Genomic DNA, 17,537 nt, shown 5'->3' with positions numbered 1-17,537 from the left:
AGGTTTCCTGAATATAGCACACTGATGGGTCTTGACTCTTTATCCAATTTGCCAGTCTGTGCCTTTTAATTGGAGCATTTAGTCCATTTACATTTAAAGTTAATATTGTTATGTGTGAATTTGATCCTGTCATTATGATGTTAGCTGGTTATTTTGCTCATTAGTTGATGCAGTTTCTTCCTAGCCTCAATGGTCTTTACAGTTTGGCATGATTTTGCAGCAGCTGGTATTGGTTGTTCCTTGCCATGTTTAGTGCTTCCTTCAGGAGCTCTTTTAGGGCAGGCCTTGTGGTGACAAAATCTCTCAGCATTTGCTTGTCTGTGAAGTATTTTATTTCTCCTTCACTTATGAAGCTTAGTTTGGCTGGATATGAAATTCTGGGTTGAAAATTCTTTTCTTTAAGAATGTTGAATATTGGTCCCCACTGTCTTCTGGCTTGTAGAGTTTCTGCCGAGTGATCCGCTGTTAGTCTGATGGGCTTCCCTTTGTGGGTAACCCGACCTTTCTTTCTGGCTGCCCTTAACATTTTTTCCTTCATTTCAACTTTGGTGAATCTGACAATTATGTGTCTTGGAGTTGCTCTTCTCGAGGAGTATCTTTGTGGCGTTCTCTGTATTTCCTGAATCTGAATGTTGGCCTGCCTTGCTAGATTGGGGAAGTTCTCCTGGATAATATCCTGCAGAGTGTTTTCCAACTTGGTTCCATTCTCCCCATCACTTTCAGGTACACCAATCAGATGTAGATTTGGTCTTTTCACATAGTCCCATATTTCTTGGAGGCTTTGCTTGCTTCTTTTTTCTCTAAACTTCCCTTCTCACTTCATTTCATTCACTTCATCTTCCATCACTGATACCCTTTCTTCCAGTTGATTGCATCTGCTCCTGAGGCTTCTGCATTCTTCACGTAGTTCTCGAGCCTTGGTTTTCAGCTCCATCAGCTCCTTTAAGCACTTCTCTGTATTGGTTATTCTAGTTATATATTCTTCTAAACTTTTTTCAAAGTTTTCAACTTCTTTGCCTTTGGTTTGAATTTCCTCCCGTAGCTCGGAGTAATTTGATCATCTGAAGACTTCTTCTCTCAGCTCATCTAAGTCATTCTCCGTCCAGCTTTGTTCCATGGCTAGTGAGGAACTGCGTTCCTTTGGAGGAGGAGAGGCGCTCTGCATTTTAGAGTTTCCAGTTTTTCTGTTCTGTTTTTTCCCCATCTTTGTGGTTTTATCTACTTTTGGTCTTTGATGATGGTGATGTACAGATGGGTTTTAGGTGTGGATGTCCTTTCTGTTTGTTAGTTTTCCTTCTAACAGACAGGACCCTCAGCTGCAGGTCTGTTGGAGTACCCTGCCGTGTGAGGTATCAGTCTGCCCCTGCTGGGGGGTGCCTCCCAGTTAGGCTGCTTGGGGGTCAGGGGTCAGGGACCCACTTGAGGAGGCAGTCTGCCCGTTCTCAGATCTCCAGCTGGGAGAACCACTGCTCTCTTCAAAGCTGTCAGACAGGGACATTTAAGTCTGCAGAGGTTACTGCTGTGTTTTTGTTTGTCTGTGCCCTGCCCCCACAGGTGGAGCCTACAGAGGCAGGCAGGCCTCCTTGAGCTGTGGTGGGCTCCACCCAGTTCGAGCTTCCCGGCTGCTTTGTTTACCTGAGCAAGCCTGGGCAATGGTAGGCGCCCCTCCCCCAGCCTCACTGCCCCCTTGCAGTTTGATCTCAGATTGCTGTGCTAGCAATCAGCGAGACTCTGTGGGCATAGGACCCTCCAAGCCAGGTGCGGGATATAATCTCCTGGTGCGCCATTTTTAAGCCCGTTGGAAAAGCGCAGTATTGGGGTGGGAGTGACCCGATTTTCCAGGTGCTGTCTGTCACCCCTATCTTTGACTAGGAAAGGGAACTTCCTGACCCCTTGTGCTTCCCGAGTGAGGCAATACCTCACCCTGCTTCGGCGTGCACACCCACTGACCTGCGCCCACTGTCTGGCACTCCCTAGTGAGATGAACCCGGTACCTCAGATGGAAATGCAGAAATCGCCCGTCTTCTGAGTCGCTCACTCTGGGAGCTGTAGACCGGAGCTCTTCCTATTCGGCCATCTTTGTGTATTATATTTTAATAAACACAAAGCTTAAGCATTCAAGTTTGCAACCTGCAAAACTCAATCTAGCCCAACTCTAGGTTGCAGTTCAGGTATTATTAAAACTATCTCTATCCTTCATTATCCTTTAGAATGTATTTATTAATTGCTTGCATTTTCATGAATGAAACTATGAGGCAAAATAAGGCGATCTAAAATATTAAAAGTAATAAGAATAAATAATATCTGCCATTTTACCATTCTATTTATGTGTCAGGTTCTCTACTGTGATGGTGAATTTTATGTGTCAATTTGACTGGACCATGGGATGCCCAGGTACTTGGTAAAACATTTCTCTGAGGATGTCTCTGGGTGAGATTAACATTTAAATTGGTAGACTGAGTAAAGCATATTGCCCTCCCTAATGTGAGTGGACTTCATCCAATCTATTTGAGGCCTGAAGAGAGCAGCTGATTCCTTATAATTAATCTATTTTTATATATGTATACATTCCAGTGATTTTGTCTCTTTGGTGAATCCTGACTACTACTATTTATAGTACTCAATAGTATACTGGTATGATATAATGAGATTTATAGCTACCTTCTTTCACTGCCCATTCCGTATTTCCTTTGCCTTCAGCAAGTACCTTAGTTGATTGTGGTTCTTTGCCTGGTGGGGTGATCCAAACCTTCATTCCTGATGAGTCTGAGTCATTAGTAGGATTGAATTGTTGTAGTTTTTCATTGACCTTAATCACAGGGCATGACCTTAATCACCCTAAAGATTTCTTGTATTCCAGACATATTCTTCCTACCTCCATTGGGCAGAAGTGCTTCCATTTCTCCTTGGTGGTCATAAGCAGTCACCCCAGTCAGCACAGCACAGGGGAGCCCAAAGTGACCTGGTGGCTGCCTTAACTTCCTGTTTAATGGAATCATTGTTGGGTCCTGGTGGAAGCACTCCTCCCTTTGGAACTAAGACCTTTAGGCCAGTAGAGCATAAAGTCACAGGGAACAGAAAGCAAGGTTTAAGGTGGAAAGATAAAGAGTATGCTTTAGCTGCACTCATCTACTTGAAAGTATCAGCATACCGTCTACCCTGTGTCTAGCTTCCTGCCCTGGTAATTAAAGGGCAGGTAAACAGGTCACCTAAGGCTTCAATATGGAGACATTTTTGGTGGTCTGCCCAGTATTTATGGACAATTTTCTTGGCCCCACCCCATCTTCTTTTCTGTGGCCCAAGGAGAAGACCCTCTCCCTTCCTCCACAAAAAGGGATAGAATAACATCTTTCTGAGAACACTGAACTTCCCCCAAACCTGAATTCTATCTTCTTGTTTAATCAACGAGGACAGGGTTGGTATTAGGGTAAGCTCCCCAAATTGCTTCCTTTCAGTAAGCCCTGCAGAAAAATGACCACAAGAACTAGCATTCTTCTGCACATATAATTGACATATTTATTAGCATTATCAGCATTTAAGCATGTATTCTTCTTCACTTATTTCCCCCATTCATTTCTCTTTTGTTATTTGCTTTTTCTAAACTATCCTTCTCTCTTTCTCTAACTTTGCCCCATTCTGTCTCTTTCTTGGTTGCTCAGAAATTAATTTTAATAAAAAAGCAAAATTATTGCTCTGATGTTCCTTCTACTTGTACCCTCTAGGAATAAAAAATCTTAGTCTTCGCCTGTCCCAAACATCTGGGTGAAATGAGTTCTCCCCACCCCTGCCCAAGTTCGACCCTCTGCTATATCTTCCCTGGTTCCATAGCACCAATAGGATGGAGTGCTTTCCCTTCAACTGCTTACCTAATTTTAAGGATGCAGTGGAAACACACACACACATATATGGCAAAGGTTATAAGATTGCTAAGTATGTTCCTTTCTTGAACATTATAATAAGGGCACTTTGGTATGGAGCATGTGAGATTTGTGGGGAGGGAGTGTCCCAGAACATGATATCATTGGCAGTCTTTCTTATGTTGGCATCTGAAATTTTTGAAGCCCATTCTTCCAGGTGTTCTCAGCACATTACCCTGATTTGGTTTGGCAGAAGACCTTGTTTAAACCTGAAATAACAACAGGTGTTCTTTCCTATATTGGCTCACCATCTAGTACTATCTTTATTTCCTGTGGGGGCACAGGTGCTGATTTCATAAGCAATCCCTCTCAAAGGGTGGACCAGAACATCATCCTTCTGGAAGGAAAATGCTTTCCAGAGGAAGGATAAGGAGCTGGGAAGATCACTGGGGTCTCAGTTCCAGTCCTCCCTTCATTGTTCATTGACACTGTAACCCTAGAAAAAAATCTTTCTTCTCTTAGAGAGTATTTACATATCTCTAAATGAGACGAGGTGGCTGAACATGAGCTTCTAAATTACTTTTAGTTTGTTTTAACATTCTATAATGTCATATACTCTTCTTCCAAATTAAATTCCAACTCAATTTTCTTACACCTTTCCTTCAGAAAGAAATGCATTCAAAGAACCTACATTCACAACATAAAGAAATAAAGGTAACTATATAATAAAATTGACTTGCCATTTAAAATGTTTATTAATATTTTTATCAATGTGGAAGATGGGTATCAGTGAGTATGAACAAGAACGGGACAATGTAAGTGCCATGGGTAGTATAATACCTTATAGGTGAAAAAATATGATAAATTCAAGAAAGAAAGACAGAATTTATGAAACTATGAACAGCTACTTCTGAGGGGTGAGATTATGTGTGCTTCATGTTTTCTTTACTTTTTGCCACTATTCCCAAATTTCTCAAAGTGATTGTGCACTCTCATCAGGAGAAAAAAAACCGTGCATTTTTTCAAATAAGTTATTTTTCATGTGAATTGGATGTGATTTTGAATCAAGAAGCTTACCATTTTAGCTTTTCTATGTCATTCCTTTGAGATCAAGTTCATGTAAAAAATGTATTCCAACTTTTAAAAAAAGCAGTGTGTGCCCATCATATGCATGTATCTGTATGTATTTAGGTATCTATTTTAAAGTTGGCAATGGAGTTGAATTCCAGATGTTCAGTGAGCCTATGTATGAAATCTCATGGAGCTAATAAGATGATCTAGCATGAGGCTATAATTTTAATTAGATTGTTTTTATTCTCTCTAATGGAAGAGAAATGCAAAAACATCAATGACCGCAATTTTAAAAATTCATTCCTCAAAACATATTTCTGCATGTAATTATATTAAAAATCACCTTCTCCTCAAATTCTTCTACTCTTTGAAAACTATTGGTAACTGGTGGTCTGACACCCAAAATTCCTCATAGTCATCATTCATTTGCTCATTATATACTATGAAAATGCCCACACCTCCATTCCTGCCTTTGGCCATGACTCCAGTCTCAGCCTGTTTCCAGAGAAGGTGAATCATGTTTGATAAGGGTGTATGTGTGCAGGAGGGAATCTAAGGGAGATATTAGGGTCAAAGCAGAATCTTGCTTTGCAAGCCCATTTTTTAGAAATTTAATATATTCCTTTAAATTCATTCCTTGTGCTGGGAAAAAAAGATTTATTCGGAAGAAGCTGCTAAGGTAATAAGAAAATATAAATCTTTTGGCTGATTGTGGAGATTTTTAAACGATTCAGGGAGAGAAGCTGAGCTTGTGTTGCCAGGTAAGCTAGGAATGAGGATGCACTATAAACTCCCACCCCCTACTTCCTCTGCAGAAGCATCACGTTTTTCTAAGCCTCATTTTGCCCATCTGTAAAGGAAGCAAGATGTTTCTCTATTACAAGGTATAAGAAAGCTTAATGAAATCATGGTCTTAAAGAACTTCTGACAAAAGCCCTATCCTGATATAATGTGGTTTTGGGACTAAGATCAATTATCCTGCCTGAAACCTAGAAGCAATGTCCTTCTTAGGCAGGTGTGGACAGAATGATGCAGTGAGTCTTATTCATCTTTGCATATCTAGACTGAATCCCTTTCAAAGTGGTTTTCAGCAGACCTGAGCTCTCGGATACATGAAGTATCTACCTCCAGGAGAACAATGGCAGATTATAGGCTCATCTCCATGGCTGCCTTTTCTCTCTGAGGGTCTAAATTTCACCTTTCAGGTAAATCTCATGCATACCTAAGTACAGGCACCCTCTGAAATGGGCAGATGGGCTTATTTCCCCATCCCCTTCAGGAGGCAAAAACATCTGGCATTGAGTTCCCTAGAACCCACCTATTGTGGCCCAATTCTAATACCTGGGAGGTGATTTTCACCAACCTGCACCTCCTTATTAAAATCATTAAATTCTCATTGTCTACCACTTTTCACTTTGCTCAGGATGGCTAAAAATGAAGTCAAGAAAGAAAAGGTCTTTCCACTTAAATGTAGTCACTCAGATGCAAACCTCCCTGAAGCTCATTCTCTTTCCCATCAATTTCAACACCCACTGAACAATCCACAAATGTTGACTCATTGACTAAACACCTATAAGGTTAATGAGCTATAAGGGAATGTGTTCAGAAAGGAAACACACTGTAGATTTGGTCTTGATGGGCAGGGGAGATTTGAACAGTCAGAGAAGTGTGAGAGAGAGGAAGAAGACATGACAATGACCAGATGTACGTTGGGAATAGAGAAGCTTCCATCTGTCTTTCTAGAACAAGCCTTCCACTCATGCATTCATTCACTTTGTATTCCTTAATTCAATAAACATTCACTGTCTCCATCCAGCAGGTCAAATACTCTTCTAAGCTTGGGGGAAGTGATGCTCCAGCCAGTAAAGACTGGCTTAAATTTTGCCCTTAAAATTCTCCCAAACACATAGACTCAGCCACACCCAAACACAAATCTGCAAGTTGAGTTGATGGTAAGGTGAGCTCAGGGCATAAAAGAGCAAAAACATATCTCTGTTGCACTGGGTTTAGAAAATCTCAACATACGAGGTGATTGTTGCAGTGCTCTTTAGGTGTGCACTCATGGTTGTACACAGGGGCCGATAGAACATACAAGGAAAGTGGAGAAATGATGTTGGTAGATTTGATAATGCACCATGAAAGCAGGGTAAGCATCACTGGTTTTCAAGCAAAGCAGTGATATAGTGGAGGTGGGAGGGTTAGGAATGGAGATGCATTTGCAGAAATAAAATATTCTTCAAAGGGATTTTCAAGGGTGGAAATTTCAGGTGAGTCCCCAGTTTTGAAGGAAGTCTTGACTCTCGCTCTCCCCAAGATCAGAGTGTTGCTCTGGGCAAGTTAGTAAAAGATCCAGGGGACACTGAAGTTTCCTAAGAGAGAATGTGCATTCTTTGAGCCTTGCTGGGCATAGGATATCTTGGTATAATACAGGCAGTATGACAGGAAGGTCACCTCACTGTGTAATCCCCTGTTTTAAAATATTATTTAGAAGCATCCCTAAGGATCTGAGTGTAATTTTGTTCAACCTTTATTTAAAAATCCACCTCTATGACGACCAATTTTTACTGGCCCCTTAGGTGATAACTTAAGACAGATTTCTCTTTAATAGTTTTATAACAATTTAAATCTCAGGCTCATTCATCTCATTTTATTTCCCACATCCATAAAAAGAGCCTGGGTTCTCACTAGGGAAGAAAGAGGAAATCAGGTACCTGGAAGGAAGGGGCAAGTCTCAAGCCTCCCTGATTGGTTGTGGCTTTGCCTAGAGTTCTACTTCTCCCAGGCCTCTGAGCTTCACTTAGCATCCTGGACATGTGGCTAGTCAATCCTAGGTGCAGAACCTAATTCTCCAATTTAAAGACTGTATGACCTGAGAAGTCATTAAAACTCTCCAACAATCAGTTTGCTAATCTGAAAAATGGAGGTAAATGTCACCCATACGTTGTGTAACTCAAATGAAGCAACCTGCGAATGTGCCCAAGGTAGGTGGGTAACTAAAAAACATAAACCATTGTCATGGTTATCTAACCAGAAGGACCATGGTTATTTGCATTTCCTATTGTACTCCCCTTTCTAGTTCACTGTTTCTCCTTCTTCTACTTTTTATAGTCATAAGAAAAAACTAGTTACTATATGTTCCAATCCCAAAATTTTCCAAAGCAGCTAGATTCAAGGGAGACCAGCTTACACAGAGTTGAGGGCACACGCAATTTCCAGTCCAGGACTGCCCCGTAAATACACTAACTTTAGTGTTTATTTGTAGAAATTAATCTATGTGTTCTATAAATGTATGTCAATAAACTCTGAATTCATTACCATCATGAAGTCTCTAAGGAAACATACCCCCATATGCAAGAAAGCCAAAGGACCAAGAAAAAGAAAAAAAAAAATTCTACATCTTTGTGTGATTTCCCATTAGCAGAAGAAATGCTTCTTTTCATCGTCGATCAAGACACAGTCATTGTTCTGAGCTGCACACAAATGAGTGTCCTTGTATCGTCAACTGGGGACACATCATCAGTTAAAAAACAAAACCCCAACAGACTGGAGCCAAATACTGAGAATTTTAGAACCTAGAAAGGTAGAAAGTAAATGCAAGACACTGATTCTTCAGCCAGTAAATGTAGCTCAAGGCTGAATTTTCAAACTCTTTCGATCCTAGCTAAATATAACTCACTCAGAGGTTTGAATTACTATAAATTCATATTACATTTATCCACAGGATGAGGGTCACATACTAAGTGCTTTTCCAAACATAAAAAAGGTCCCAGACCATGAATTCATTCTCTTTTCAGCATATTTTGCCAATGTTTCTTTAGTTGTAAATAGCAGTGATATTTCTATTAAATTCATTTTCTCCCTTGGTGGCATATCTACTCCAAATACGATCTCATTATCTGCAAGGAGGCAGATTCCCGCTGGACCCTTCCAAATTAGGCCATCAGACTCCCTTGTTTATGCCTTTTAAACTCATTCATACGCGGGCAATGCTATCTCATCCTTCAGAGAGCAGAAACTCACCAGTCCTCTCTGCAGAAGATAAAGAAAAATGAAGCTAATATTTCTCTTTGCTATGCCCATATTTACTGCTTCAACACGACGTAGCTCTTTGCTACCCTCTCTGATGGACACTAATGCAGAGCCAGTGCATTTTGTTCCAAGTGCGGCTTAATGTGCCCACAGATAAATCTTCTGCCCTGCTCTGTATCAAAAACATCTTGGAAATCTATGTAAATTATACACCACTGCTCCGGTTTTGTCTACTAATTTTTTAATGTACATGAAATATTCAAGGTGATTTGTGAGGCATGAAATACCTCTTATGAATCCATCCTGACACCTCCCTTGCTGAGAATACATTTCTAAAGGCTGCCCACGTCCATCTGGGGCTGAAGTTTTCAAACTAGATTAAAGATCCACTGGCTGAACTGATAGAAAGACAGAGCCTAAGCATCCCCTCAGGCATGCTACTAGTTCTTTGCTTCCCTCCTTTGCTGCCAGTGGCTTTTGGAGTCTGTAATTTCTCCTTGCGTCTCCTGCTCCATGGCGTATTTACTGGGATGGAGGGCTGGAGAAACGAGCTGGAGTAATTTTTGAACTTCATGAACTCCTAAGACATCCCATGTCTTGAGGGTCTTTTCTCTACCCTATGGATTGGAGGTGAAAACAAAACTGTAAAAGCAAATTCTTTGAATATGATAGAGAACCCAAGACTCTAAATGGTAAGAATAAGGCCATAGCTTTCAGGCATCTGAACTGGGCAAATTAAGATGGCCCACGTATTTTAATCGACTGGTGTAATGCAAAAACTGGGCTTTGATTTCCAGATTTATCAATCATTAGTGGCAAGACCCAAGACATTTAATTTAAGCCTCTGTACCTCCATTTGGGGGAAATTAGTGTCACTCTCATAGGGTTGTTGTGAGGATTGAAAGAATTAATGTGCGTATGTGCCCAGAGCACTGCCAGGGCTCAGTCAAGGTTAATTTCCTTTCCTCCCTCCTAGTTCATTTCTGTAATAGCTCTTTCCACGATGCCACCCTACTTTGAAATTGGAATAGCTTCCATGTAGGGAGCTGTTTGGCAGGTCATTTACACACATTTTTTATATCTGATGCTCATAACAGTACCGTACAGTTGGTATTAGTATTTCCACACAACAAAGAAAATACTGAGGATATAAAGGTTAGAAAAATTGGCAAAGGGCACACTTTGTTTCATAATTTTTATATCCTAATGCCCAATGGTATGATCCCAAAATTCATCTGTGCTCTTTTAACTATGCCTGCTCACTCTTCTTCACATCATTTGACATTCATCCTGTAAGAAGAAAAAAAAATCCCTGGAATCTGGAATATAACATCTCTCTTCTTCTTTTTCTACTATATGATGGCAATATCTCAGGTTGCTTTAAATGTCTGTCTAATCCCTGCCTTTGGGGCTACCCTATTGTCACTCTAATTTCATCAGGGTTTTATGAGCTACATGCTTTTCACCAATTGGAGATTTCTTACAAGGTTTTGAAACATTACTTATCCTCATTTTTGCCAGATGCATTTCATTCTTGCCTTTTTATTTTTTACACATCCATTCCTGCATTTTTATATCTTTGATGACAGCTTAGGATTTTAGTGTCTTGCATTACTGGCCATTTATTCTTTGCTTTATTTATTCATTTATTCTCTTCTACTTCTACTTCGATTTATCATTGAACAGTGCTCCCACTTTTCCAGATGCATTAAGTTATTAACTCCATCCATTTCTTTCCTGTCTTCACCTACAATATTACTCCGCGTATTCATTCCTCTTCAACTTTGTCTACCAGAGATCCAATATCTGTGGCTTATGTTTTCCCTTAGCTGCCATATGCTCTTATTTTTAGCCTAATTATGAGCATAATAAAGTTTTGATTGTGATTTTTCCAGGTTTCCCCTTCAATGACTTGAGTCATAACCTCTCTAGTTGCCAACTCTAGTACTTTCACCTATTAGAAGTATAAATAAAATATTAAATTAGAAAACTATCCTGCCCTATATCGCAAATAGTCAGCCACTGTCACCCCCTGCTTTATTCTGTGCAATCTTAGCTACATTGGGTAATTAGAAATGACCCAATTTGAGGACCCTTGTCTTTTTGTTCAGCTGTGGAAAGGGACTGACACTGTGGTTAGGTTTCTAAGTGTGCAGGCTATGTTCAGTGTCAAGCCCAGTGCGGTAAAATTAGAGAACATGAGCCCTGGAAGGGCCTTTAAGTGTCATTTTTAAAAAGTGACATAAAATTGTGAAGTTAAAAAAAAAAAAAAGAAGGACCTGGAAAGGATCACTTACAAGGATGTGGGAAGGATCACTTACCAGCTATGCCATTTTAAATAAGTCCCTCAACTTTGCTAAGCCTCACTTTCCTCCCTTGCAAGACAGGATTACAAAAGCCTGTATTTACCTTGTGAAGCTGTGTTGTGGCATATATGAGTCAGCATTTGTGAAATAGTCCAGCACAATTCTAGGCACACAGTATCTTTTTAAATAAATGCCAGTTAAATATGAAGCTAGTACCAGCACGAGGCTGATCCCTGATGGTTCTTGAATATCAGCACCTTGCGGCCAGCCAGTCTATATTTGAGCAATTCCAGTGGCAGAAACCTCACAATCTTCCAGGTTCGTCCATTCCACTCCCACAAAATAGTGGCTTCTAGAATGTTCTTTCAGTATGGGGCAAGGCCTATATCACAGTTCAGGACGTTTAGTCAAAACTGTTCTCCAAACAGAAAGCCATCATTTGTCTCCATTCAAAATCCACCCATGGGCCCTTGTCTCTTTCTTCTAGGCCATATGGACACTCTGATTACAAGCATGAGAGTTATTCATATTTTTGAATAGAGTTCTCAGGTACTGCTCCAGCTCCTTCAACAATGCCTCATAGTTTTCATGATTTTCAGTCCCCTTCGGCATCTGTTTCTCTCACTTCTGGACTGTTCAAATATATAAGTTCCCAGAATCCCAAACCTGAATGAAGTATTTCAGGAGCAGCCTACACAGTGCAGAGTAGAACAGAAGTGCCACATTTTGTGTTCTGAATAATCTACTTCTCTTTACAAAGCCCAAGATTAAAATCACTTTTTAAGCAATGGATAACCAGCAGTATTTCATTTTAATTAAGCTTATAGTCAAGCAAGAATTCTCTGTTTATATATATATATATATATATGTGTGTGTGTGTGTGTGTGTATATACGTATGTATTTTTTTTTCCTCCATGTATTCTCAGAAAATTGATCTTTGGGATTCAGGCTCAGAACTTTATATTTACTTGGGCCCATCTGATTCATCAGGACAATCCATTGTGATTATAAGAAATCAAAGATCACCCATGAAAATCATTTATCCATTTTATATGTGCCTTTTGATTACTCAGTTTCAGATGCCTTTTCAGGCTCTGAGGATACATTGGTTATCAGAATACATGAATACATCTTTTCCTTTTTGTTTGTTTGTTTGTTTCTTTCTCTTTTTTTTTTTTTTGACACAGAGTCTCACTCTGTCGCCCAGGCTGGAGTACAGTGACATGATCTCGACTCACCACAACCTCTGTTTCCTGGGCCCAAGCGATTCTCCTGCCTCAACCTCCCTGTGGCTAGGAATACAGGTGTGTGCCGCCACACCCAGCTAATTTTGTATTTTTTTGTAGAGACAGGGTTTCACCATGTTGGTCAGGTTGGTCTTGAACTCCGGACCTCAAGTGATCTGCCTGCCTCGGCCTCCCAAAGTGCTGGGATTATAGGCGTGAGCCACGGCACCTGGCCAGCATACATCTTTTCTTAAATTAATGGAACTTACAATTCTAGCAGAATAGTTAGTTATTAAACAACTAATTTCAACAATCATGATAAAAATGGTATCAGGGAAGCATAACAGGAACCTGACTTAGTCTAGGAGGTGTGGGAAAGCTTTTTTTGTAGACTTTTATTTCTAGGTAATGGGAAAATTGCATTTTAAGGAACAAATAAGGGAAAGGCATGTAGGAAGGAAGGCCTTGAAGACAGAAGAAGTGTGGCAAATCCAGGGATCTACAAGAAAAACAAATACTAATGTCATGAGAAGAAAAAATATTGTTCTAGTATTATTAGACAAATTTACAGTGATAAATCAGGGTCTTATTATAAGGGAATATGTAGTTTCATTAAGGATTTTTTAAGAACAATGACAAACTGCTAAGCAATGGGGCAGGATGGAGGGCATGATTAGATTTACATCTTTAAAAGGATAATGTGGGCAGCTGTAGGTGAAACAGTGAATTCAACCGGGAACAAAAGGGACATGTACTAACCCAAGATCAAGGCAACCATTCAGAGCAATAGTACCTTGGACATGGATGGCGGTGGTGGAGAGAGGGAAAAGTGATAGATTTGAAGGACAATTCAGGAACTGGACTATATAGAATATAGACATTAATTGGAAAAGAAGGGAGAGGGAAAATAGGTGTAAAGGATGACACCCACATTTTTGATTTGCATGTGTAGATGAATGTTAGTACTATTTACCAAATTTGGGAAAACAAAAAATGGAGAGAGTTGCCATAGAGAGCATGAGTTAAGTTTAAGAGGTATTGAGTTTGAAGTGCTCACTACCTAGCCAACTGAAGACTTAGGATTGGATATTCATTACTTTTTCTTGTTTCCTTGTATCTGCAAATATACGACTACTTTGTGTCTCTTCCTAGATCTTGATGTTCAATGACTAGTTATGCTAGCAAAACTAAAATAGCTCTGTTGATGGTGTGTACTCACATGTGTGTGTAGCAAGAGAGCAAAAGTGAGTGGGAGAGAGAGAAAAAAAAAGGAAAGGGGGAGGAGAGAGAATTTAAGTTAATTTGCTTCCATCTTGTTTTTATCTTGTTCCATAGCATAACAGAAGAAACTGTTTTTCCTGAATTAGCTCTGCCCTAAAAAATTCTTATTTAATAAGTTTATGCTCAAAACCATCTCCCAGACGCTCCCCTGCCCAGCTGATTTCACGTCAAGTGTCCTGATAAAGTAACTGCCCAATTACCAGATTTTTATAATTGCTACATCGAGGCATTAAGCCTGAAGAATATGCATGTTCACGACCTCTGTGCCGCCTATATTTTTCATCCCTCCATTTTGAGTTTGAAAAATTGGCATGAAAATTGTTTTCTGACACTTCTTTTGAACCCTTAAATTATGTATCTATGACTAATAGCAATGTCTCAGGATGTTCTCTGAGAGAGGAAATCTAGTTTGAAAATCTGTCTTTTGTTTTTCATTCTCCAATTTCCTAAAAAGATCAGTGCAGGGATGTTCTTTGCCCCCCATCCCCCAACAAACGCCCTCCCTACAGCACACAAAGCCTACTCCCCCCCACTGCTAAAAGGCACTTTCTTCATATTATCCAGCAGCTTGTTTTTGTCCAGCATTTTCATGTGTTTAAAATTAAAGCAGCAGCAGGAAAATGGAGAGGGGCTTACGCATTGAAAGAATTCACAACGGGGTTTAAAGTCAAAGCAGGGTGCATGAAGCCAAATCTCAGCCATGGGTGCTATGAATAGACGAGGTACACTGTACACTCCCTGCAGGTAAAGATGAGTCTGTCCTGTCCACTCTTGTGGCAGTCACATCTACCATATGACCTTGAATAAGTACCTACTCACCAAATTTTGAATTCAGAGGAGTCCTAAATACTCTTTCCAGTCTTTGATTCACCTGGGCTCTGTCTATGTTCATCTACATTTTTTTTTTTTTTTGAAACAGTCTGTGGTTCTATTACTCAGGCTGGAGTGCGGTGGTGTGATCACAGCTCACAGCAGCCTCGACATCCTGGACTCAAATGACCTCCCACCTCAGCCACCCTAGTAGCTGGGACTACAAGAATGCACCACCATGCCTGGCTAATTTATTTTTTTATTTGTTTTATTTTTTTTTTTAGATAGATACGGGGTCTGGCTGTGGTGCTCAGGTTGGTTTCAAACCCTTGGGCTCAAGCAGTCCTCCTTCCTCAGCCTCCCAAAGTGTTGGAATTAAAGGTGCTAGCCACCGTGCCTGGCCTCATCTACTTCTTTTAAATTCTCCACCTTATCTCTCTAGACATGACTCATAAAACCAGCTCCAAAGACTCTCACACTTTATGGCCTTTCTCCTGAGCCTTTCCGTTTACCAGCCCTGGACTTGTAATCTCAACCTGTGATCAATCTGAAATCATAGACCCTAACCTCCACCTGTGGCTTTGGGTGGAGGTTGATTCAACCAGGCCCTAAATGGTAACACTTAGCCCTACTACTTCAGTACTTCACTTTCCAGCATTTGCATATGAATCCCAGTGATGTGGATGCTGACTTCTGCCCAGAATGACACTCCTGCTACGCGTACACAACCCTTCCCTGTAAACTGAGATTTCCACAAGTTTCCCCAGCTCCAGGTGGTCTCTGGTCACCTGGGCACAACCCCTGCACTCACCCAGCATGTACCCTGCCTTCTCCAGGTCTGACTCCTGCTACCTGCAAGAACTGAATTCCTGCTTGTACACTACCCTGTCTCAGTCCATCCTGTTCCCCTGTCCCCACTGGCCTGATTAGTACTTTTATTTGGGCAAACAATGTATTCCCTGTTGGTCTACATTATCAGACAGAGACTGGGCAAACTGTGACAGGAATCTCATAGAAGTGATTCAAGCATTAACAGAAGGGTCAAATTAAATTGTCTTTGATGCCTCTTTCAATCCTGAACTTCTGACTCTATGAAATATACCACATAAAATATGTAGAAGTCAAAGTTTGCCTCAGCCATGCTATTTTATGCAATATGACTCAAAACTCTACTAAAGGATCTGAGATTTCATGCAGAGGTTATATAGGAAGATTTTATCCTTTACTGAAGGGAGGGACTAAATCATGCTGTCTAGAGTGCAGATTTCGGTAAGGATGGCTGCATGTTAGAAAGATGCCCAAGGGACCCTTTCTGACTATTCCCCAATGTTTCTATATCTCATAAGATGCTTTACCTAACTGCAGAGTCTCTTCCATGGAGATGCTTGGGTTGTCTTTTACGTAATGTGCATTCATCTTTGTCTTGCTGAAGTCCTTCTGTGGCTTTCTGTTCCCCATGGGAAGTCATAGACATGACCTTTGAAGCCCACAAGGACCGGGAGCCTTCTTGCCCAGTAGTTTCAGTTCACACAATGTCCTCTTGGGGGCATGGACTTTAGCACTCCAGGCTAGCTGCACTCGGAAGTATGCATAGCTACCTCACACCTCCTTGCCTTCTTGACGTTGCCCTAAAAATTTCCTCTGTTTGAGGGTTTCCTCTGTTTGGGATTCTCCTTGCCCACCATCTCCCCGTCAAAGTCTTAGCCTTCTTCAACATGTAACTTGAACACCACCTCCTGTGAACATCCTCTTTTAATTCTTCCTCTATTAAGATGACTCATTTCACTGGCTATTCTCCCAACATGGTCTTCTCCTGGAACCCATTTCACTAAGCTAGTATGACTTTTACATCTCTTTCCCTCAGTGAGCTCCATGCAGCAGATGTCCAGGGCTCATTCATCTTTGTGTCTTCTTTGTTCATCCCAGTTCTAGGTATTAGGAAATCCATGATAGATATAAATTGAATGAATATATGTTAATTTATTAAATAAATTAGATGAACATAGTTCTACTGACATAAACCAACTTTCTAAATGATTTTCTAACCATTATAATTATGGATAAAGATGTTCAAAAGTACAGATTTCTTGACTGTTTAAGATGACTCCATTCTAAATATTCAAAGATAACTCTTTCATCACTTTTTGAAATTATTTGAATGCAGGGTCCTTAGAGGCTTTTCTTAATCCACTCAAAACCATCTTCAATTCCAAACTTATGTCACTAAAACATCATATTCTCATCACCACTCTTCTATTCCTTCAAAGTTAATTAAACTCTTGTAATCTCTCTCACCTTTACTGATAGAGTTTCACAAAAGTCTAAGTTATAGCCCACAAACTCCTAGAGAAATAATACGACTATTTGAGGCCATTGAGTTGGGAGTATAGATAAATTTCTACCATTTTGTACATATACCTGATGGACAAAATCCTGGCATGTGAAATAATATTTTAATCTGTATTAATCACTCTGAGCTTTACTGGCTAATGTGACATGTCATTTGCCAAGTTGTGACAGATTCCCAATATTTTGCAGACTTCTGCCAAACAGAGCCGCAGCAGCATCCCCTGAGGCCCCATTTGGTTGTCACACATGATCCAGCTGCCCCACGTCTCATTCATGTTCTTGCTCTGTGACTTTCTTCTAATTTTCTTTCTACCTTTCTTTTTTTCCTCTTCTTTCTCTTCAAGTGCCTTATGACTGGTCATTTATTCCAGACTAGGAGGATTGAGAACAAGTTCTTAATGATAAGTAACAACCCAGTGGTTGCTAAGAACAGGTTCTTCTCAAGGAGATAATTCTGGGTTTATTTTCTACTTTTCCAGTTCTGGCTGTGTGATCTCAGACATGTCACGTATTTCTAGTAAACGTAGTTGTCTCATAGGAAATGCCCACTTCATGGCATTGCTGTGATGTTTAAATGAGGCACTGCAGACTTTACATGGGGCATATG

The sequence above is a fragment of the Gorilla gorilla genome, chromosome 18, assembly GCF_029281585.2.
Source record: "Gorilla gorilla gorilla isolate KB3781 chromosome 18, NHGRI_mGorGor1-v2.1_pri, whole genome shotgun sequence".
In the NCBI taxonomy this organism is placed as follows: domain Eukaryota; kingdom Metazoa; phylum Chordata; class Mammalia; order Primates; family Hominidae; genus Gorilla; species Gorilla gorilla.
Note: the sequence above shows the minus strand (reverse complement) of the source record.